At 47.9% G+C, this 7,573-nt stretch overlaps 1 pseudogene; it reads left to right on the top strand.

Moving 5' to 3' along the window:
* The first annotated feature begins 6,557 nt into the window (after window positions 1-6,557).
* LOC145241791 (U2 spliceosomal RNA) lies at window positions 6,558-6,694 on the top strand (annotated as a pseudogene).
* Window positions 6,695-7,573: the final 879 nt, after the last annotated feature.

The raw sequence follows: 7,573 nt of genomic DNA, 5'->3' as shown, positions 1-7,573 counted from the left end.
GAGGTGCCAGACCAATAGGACAATAAAGGGGACAGCGCTCCCCAGGAGGGCTGCTCTCCCAAAAGGGGAGCAGATCAAGAAAATGAGGGGGCATACCGCCTGGACCTCACAAACGAGGAAGGGGCAGATGGCCTCAAAGTAAACAAAAAAGATTATGCTCCCCAAGAGGCCGACTCCCCAAAACGGGACGCTGCTCCCGAAAAAAACACTAAAAATGGAGTCGCCCCCCAAAAATGTGACACTCCCACAAAAGGACTGACCAAGAAATCTGGGGAGGCAGGAAGCGTCGCCAATAAACAGGCAGGGGCGACGTCCATAAAATGACCAAAAACGGTCTAACCCCACCAAAGACCCCATACCAACACCAACACCACCCAGAGGGTCTGCGTGGGGGAAGACCGTAGAAAAACAACAGTCCCCTCAAGAGTATAGAGACCTGTACCTGACAGAGTACAGACAATACATAGAGGGGGCAGATATAAAACCCATACCAGGTGCCTGGGAGGCGATTGAAGGCAGAGTCGTGTCCTTTGCCATTTCCGCTATACCGGAAAACCGCCTCCTAGGGATGAAGAAGGACGATGCGGAGAGACTCTTCCTCCAAGAAATAAAGCATGGGAGAGTTAAACTAATACCCGTATACCAGGGCAAGAGAAGGACTCGGGTGCAAGTATTTAATGTGCCAACCCAAATACCTGCGGAAGTGTTAGGATGCCTCTTCAGCCAGTACGGTGAGGTGGAACAGGTGACCCCAGTACGGTCAAAAACTGGGACTCACCTGGGCTGCTACACAATAGCAATGAGGCTGAAGAGGGAGGGGGTTCGAGCGATACCACCGCTGCTGACATACAAAGACGCCAGCATAACGGTAGTGGTGGAGGGCCGTCGTCCACACTGCTGGTTCTGCCAAAAGTAGGGCCACATGGCTAGGAGTGGCCCCCAAAGGGTAACCTCTAAACAAACAACCCAAAAGGCGGTCACAACCCCTGAGACAGCGCCCGCACCAAAACAGGCGGCAACAACCTCTGCAACTGCAGCACCAACCCCAGCTCCAAGGAAAACCCAAACCACCCAATAGGCCAAGGGTGAAGAATCGGGCACGGTAGTGAGACAAAAACGGAAGCACATAGTCCCTTCTGCCACTGTCCCACCACCAGCCCAAAAATCGAGGCATCAGCCTCTGCAAATGCAGCAACAACAACAGCCACCGCAGCCAATGCCGCGGAAACAACTGCAACAGTAACAACTACTGCAGCAAGTGCAGCAGAAGCAGCAGCAGCAACGACACCAGGGAGAGCAGCAACAACAAAAACAGCTGCAGCAGCAACTAGAGGAGCAGACACAACTAACGGTCCCCACACTAATCGAGACGGGGATCAAGCGGAGAAAAGACTGCTCCTCTGAGGATGAATCCGAAAGTGAGAGGGAGAGGAACTCAACCTCACATCTCCCCGGTTCATTCGAAAGAATAAAAAAGAAAAACAAAAGAAGAAAAGAGGAAGAAAAGGTGGCCCCACTCCCTGTGAACATACACCACCCCTAACAACAAAATCCACTTCCACCCCCAAACAACACACTGCACCAACACCAGACACCACACCAACACCAACTCCAGACACCGCACGAACACCAGACACCGCACCAACACCAGACACCACACCAGCACCCACACCAGACACCACACAAACACCCGTCCCACACCAAGGCAAACTGAGCCACTACCCCAAAAATAAAAGGAAAAGAATAAACCGAGGGAGGGGAGAGACTTCTCTGCCTCTCGCAGACCAACCAGACTAAAAGTCCTTGCCCCTGAGGAACTATGTTATGTAGACTCTCTATCTGTGGCCACAGACATTTCCCATCGGCAGATGAAAAACTTAAAACCTCTGCTCGATTACAAACAGATAGAGGGGAAATATGTTAATATCCCCTCAAATTTCCCGGAGGCCCCACTCCTAATAACTTTTGTCAGAACTCCAGAGGCTTGCAAGACCAACTTGTGGACAAGGCTGCAGGCTGCTGACGGGGCGTTTCCGGGAATTGAACTGGTGAAAAAAAAATACCCTTCTCTTGATGAACTGTCAAAACAATGCAAGGGAAGGGTCCCAGTGTTGGTCCATCCGTCACTCTACAGGGCCATAAATTAATTTATCCTTTGGACGTCGGCGGCATTGCGAGAGAAGGTCAGGATATGAAAAACCTGACCACCTTGAGCATGGCACATAACGTCGGCGTCCTCTTCCCAGCTGACTTCGGAGCTGAGTGTGACACACCCTAAGGTAGGTACCATGGCTTTGAATTTGGCTAGTTTGAATGCGAGGAGCTTGAGATCATCGGGCCGGGCGGCTCGCCTCCGGCACGACCTCTTGTCCCTGGGAGTGGATGTGGCTGCGATTCAGGAGACGCATTTCGTTTCCTCTGTGGACTGGTAGGTGTTGGACCCCGAGATAGATAAGGTAAGGGGCGATGCTAGAGGATCGGAGAGGTGCGAATCAAGCCTGGCTAATTTGATGACTAGATGCGGTCTGGTCGAAAGGTTTCGGTTCGAGCATCCGGGGCGGGAGATGTGGACGTGGACCAATAGTGTTTCCTCCTATCCAAGCACTTACTTGGACAGGATGTTAGTTAGGAGAGGCGAAGTAAACTTCTTATCTTGTCCCACGTTCACTTGGCTAGGCCAGACGGATCATAAACTAGTTATTGCCCGGCTGAAGCTAGGAAATAGGCCAAAGTTAGTGTCTCTCTGGAAGTTAAACACTTCCCTTCTGGAGATACAAGACTTCCAAGAGAAGCTAATAGAATTAATTCAAAAAGCACTAGTGGGGGGCGGTTACCGGGAGTAAGTGGTGGGTTGGTCTAAAAGCCAAAATTAGAACCTTCTCTGTCAAGTATGCCCAGCGCCTCGCACTAGATAGGGCCAAGACGAAGAAGAAGCTAGAACAGAAAATAGCCCGGGCTACGGGGGAGGGTTATATTGTTAGTCAGGAACTAGCTAAGCAGGACCTTCTGCGTGAGAATAGCGAGCGTTATGAAGGTCAAGTAGTCATAGCTAGGCTTAGAAAGGTAGGCAATGAAGCAGTCAATTCCAACATTGATATGCATTGTGTAATTTCTAGGCGTGGCTTGGACAAGTACATTGCAACGGTAAGACATCCGGATGGACGCACCCTTGAATCGACTCGGGAGATCTGCGAGGGGTTTCGAGAACATTTCGAGGAGCGTTTTCGCAGCAGTCCGATCTTCCGGTCCTTGAGTTTAGTGGCTATTTGGCCCACTCTCCCCGCCTCGAGGTGGCTAGAGCGGCTAGTTTCGAGGACCGGGTGACGGAGCAGGAGGTTTTTTACTGCGCTGAAGCAGGTCAGCTGTGACAGATCGCCAGGACTCGATGGTCTGCCATACGAACTGTTTTTGAGGCTGTGGACCATGCTTCTGCCTCTTCTGACGGATGTGTTCAACCATTGATTTGCTCAGGGATCCATCCCGGGGCAAGTCACCAAGGGAGTGATCACATTGCTGAGGAAAGGTGACGGGCATGGTGGGGAAGAGTTAGACGATTACAGGCCCATAACTCTGCTAAACACAGAGTTGAAGATTTTGGCCAAGGTCCTGTCGTATCGGCTGCAGGTTGTTATCGGCGATTTGGTTGAACCAGAACAGAACTACGCTGTGAAGGGGAGATCGATTAAGAACAACTTGCACCTGATCCGCACGATCCTAGAGGGAGTGATAGATGACGACACGGAAGCCACGCTGATCAACTTAGATCAGTCCAAAGCTTTCGATAGGGTCGACCATCGTTTCTTGGCATCTGTCTTAGAGGCCGTCGGTTTTAAACCGGACTTCTGCAAGTGGATATCCGTGATGTATCGACAGCCCACGGCCGTCGTGCAAGTCAACGGAAAGCGCTCGAAACCATTTGTTATCTCCCGGTCGGTTCGTCAGGGTTGTCCGCTGTCGCCCCTTCTCTATGTCCTGGCTTTGGAGCCCCTGCTCTGCAAGCTGAGACGTGGGGAGACAAATTCGGCCCTGCGCGGAATTGCAATACCCGGTGGTTCAGCCGCCAATGTATCCGCGTTCGCCGATGATGTCACGGTCTTTGTGTCGAGCTTCAGAGACATCGAGATCGTGTCGGAGGCACTCGCTCGGTGTGAAAGAATTACAGGGACCAAGATAAACCGCAGCAAGTCGGTAGGACTGCGGTTGGACGCCTGGAGTGGCAACGCCAACCTCCCGGCGCCCTTCAGCTGGACAGATGGCCCGGTTCGGATCCTCGGCGTGTGCTTCGGCCCGGGTCTCCAGCTTGACAAAAATTGGTTGGAGGTACGGTCAAAGGTGTAGGCTGCAGTCAATTCGTGGCTTCCTAGGAAACTTTCCTTAAAGGGTAGAGCTTACGTCTTTCCTCTCATCCTTTACCGACTTGCCGTACTTCCCCTGCCTGCACAACACCTAAAAGCTCTTGTCGAACTCTCTCGCTCTTCTGGGACAGAGGAAGACACTGGGTGAGCAGACAGGTCTGTATTCAACGTCCGTGTGAGGGAGGCTTGGGAATGCCGGACTTGAAGTGTCATCGAGACGCTAAGAGGCTGGCCTTCCTGAGCCACTATATGCAAGATAACCAACCGTGGCACCCCGTGGTTACTGCCGCCTTCCCCGACCTCGTTCTTGACCCTTCTATCGAGAGCCGTCGCAGGCCGCGGGGAGAATCTGCCTACATGAAAGAGTGCCGAGCCGCGCTAAAACGACGACCAAGGTCCAGCGACCTTGTGACTGCTACCCGTAGGGAACTCCACAGGGGTCTAGTGATGGGGGCTTCTGACGACCAGCTATGCGCGCGTTTGGGTTGGCAGCAGAGTGAGATCCGCTCAGCATGGAGCTGGGCGCCAGGTTCGAGTCATATGAACAATTCGGAGTTCTCTCTTACCTGGCGATTGGCCCGAAATGCACTTCCACTCAACAACGTACAATGCAGTTCTGGGTTTTTGGAGTCGCCTGATTGTCCCGGTTGTGGGACAACGACGGTAGAAACGACTGATCATGCTTTCTTCGATTGCTGCGAACTCCGCCAGTACTGGTCGTATGTCAGTGAAATGACGGCTCGCATCGATCCTGAGCATCCTCGCCCAATTACTGTATCCGATGTCGTGGACAATGTGAGGCCACCGTGAGACCGGGAAAAACAAATGGTCTATGTTACAATCCTGGCCGTGGCGAGAATGGTGATTTGGACGTCACGTCTGCAAGGTTGCCGGGGGGGTGTTGTCTTTTTCTGATCAGGATCTGATTGCTTTCTTTAAATACGAACTACGGGTGAATATCAGATGTGATAGAAGAAGGCTGCATCGCGTGGCATTTGACAGAAGATGGATACATGTAGCAAGTCTGTGTGTACGAAGATGAGCCAAATTTGAATACGTGTTCCCTGCCTAGGTGTGGAACACGCAGTTCCGTAAAGTAAAATTTAACAAATATCCTCTCAGCTAGCTGAGTGTGTGTTCCACCCCTCCCTGATTAGGAAGCCTCCAAGATCTCCACCCCCTCTTTCTTGCAATTTTTGTTTTCACCCCCTCCTCTAAATTTCACTCATCTTGGAGAGAAAGAAATACAAACTAACCCCCATTTCTCACCCACAAAATGTTCTTTTCTCCATTCACCCCCATTTAGAGGGCATCCCCACTTAGAGACTGACCCGCAGAAGCCAGGTTCCTTTTACGAACCTAGTGGAACGGGCAGTCTATACACTAGACGGGGTTTGGAGGGTCCTACTAATCCCTTCCTCTCTTCCCCCCCCGCCCTCGACACGAATGAATTATTGTACCATTTTTATTGTTATCTCTTTTTGTTTTTACACGTCAATAAAAAATATTTTTAAAATTGGGAGTTAAGTAGGATGTCCCCTGTATGAAAGGGTGAATGTGGTATTATGGTGAAAGATACTAGCTGGGAGAAACTTTTGATTTTGTTTAGTTCTGGAGTGACAAGGATGACCAACGACACCTACAGTTGGCCATGTGCCTAAGTTTTTTGTTCATTGTTGATTTTTAATGTATTTTTAACATGAATAAAGGATTTAATATCCGAAAGTGTAGTATCTGTTCCGGCAGATACTGCAAGCACAGACCATATGTGGGAGCAACCCCACATATAAGACCTTGGTCAATGTAGGGGAACCCCTTCATACCAATTGTAACTATCCAGCTCCCATTTCCCACCCATCGGGAGCTGGTCCCCTTTTCCTTCCCTCCTCCCTCTCTCTCCACATTAAAAATCGGCCTTGTGCCTAATTTGCTCGGTGGGAGAGAAAATAAATACCGCTTTTCTTGGCCATTTGGCCAAGATCAAAGTGTGGTATCTATCCGGCAGATACTGCAAGCAAATACCATATGTGGGGGTGGCCCCACATATAAGACCTTGTTCAATGTAGGGGCAACCCTTCATACCAATTCTCATTATCCAGCTCCCCCACTCCCCGGGGAGTTGGCCCCCATTTCCCCTTCACTCCTCACATTAAAAATCGGCCCTGTTCCTTATTTGCTCCCTCACCGAGCAAATAAATCCCCCCCTTTTCTTTGCCTTTTGGCCAAGATCAAAGTGTAGTATCTGTTCTTACTACATGCTGTACTTATGTTTGTAATTTTGTGATATAAAGTGGGGGATCACTTTTCTGTATTAATTTAATGTAAAATGATCACCCTCTTTACAACCAGTCAGTCTCAAAGCCATTAAACTCATTCTCCCGATCATTCAAGTTATTTTTGAAGGATTCCAGTTATTTTCTCAGCATTCAAGTCATTCTTAAGGTCATTCAATTCATCCTTAAGTCCATTAAAGCCATTCTAAGACATTTACTTTTTATTTATTTAAGTCATTTCAGCCCATTTTTCGGTCATTTTAGTTTATCTTTAAGAATTTCATGTCAATCCTACATTCACGCATTCATTCGTTACACGAGAGCACGCGAGTAATGGCTATCGGCCTTGTTTATGTTCATTTAGCCTTTAATCATCAATGAGTTTCACAAACTTATAATTAATTATTATTGCATTGGACTATATAAATGTCTGCATTAGATATAAGTTGGTTTTAGAAAAAAGTGTTTCCAATATTTGTTTTATAGTTTGTTATGTATTTTGTATCATTAGAATTTCTTGTTTGTTTAGAGTGTTGCAAATTATTGTATTATTAGCGTGTGTAAATAAAAAGTTCGTATCAGTTTATAAGAGAAGTGTCTGGGGGTTACATGATTATTGCTTATTTATTCTGTAAAATATATGTGTAGTTTTTTTTCTTTGAATTAAACATAACATGTGTGGGATATTTTAATGTTTTTTTTTATTCAGATAATAACTTTATCTGGGATAGAATAATATTGTTCTAAAGTACAATGTTCGAAATTGTTTAATTCATAAGGGTGTCTTTTTTTTTAAATGATCCCTGAATCAGTAAAAATAATTTGGTTCATACTGATGTTTGTAAGTATGAAACGGTATAAAAATCTATGCAGGAGTATCTGTATTGTTATTGTATATTTTGTTTAATAGTCTAAGGATGGGTTTGTAGTCCTGAATAAAAGAAC

Source organism: Euprymna scolopes, chromosome 20 (assembly GCF_053919585.1).
Source record: "Euprymna scolopes isolate OS-2025 chromosome 20, ASM5391958v1, whole genome shotgun sequence".
In the NCBI taxonomy this organism is placed as follows: domain Eukaryota; kingdom Metazoa; phylum Mollusca; class Cephalopoda; order Sepiida; family Sepiolidae; genus Euprymna; species Euprymna scolopes.
Note: the sequence above shows the minus strand (reverse complement) of the source record. Positions and strands in the feature narration are given on the sequence as shown.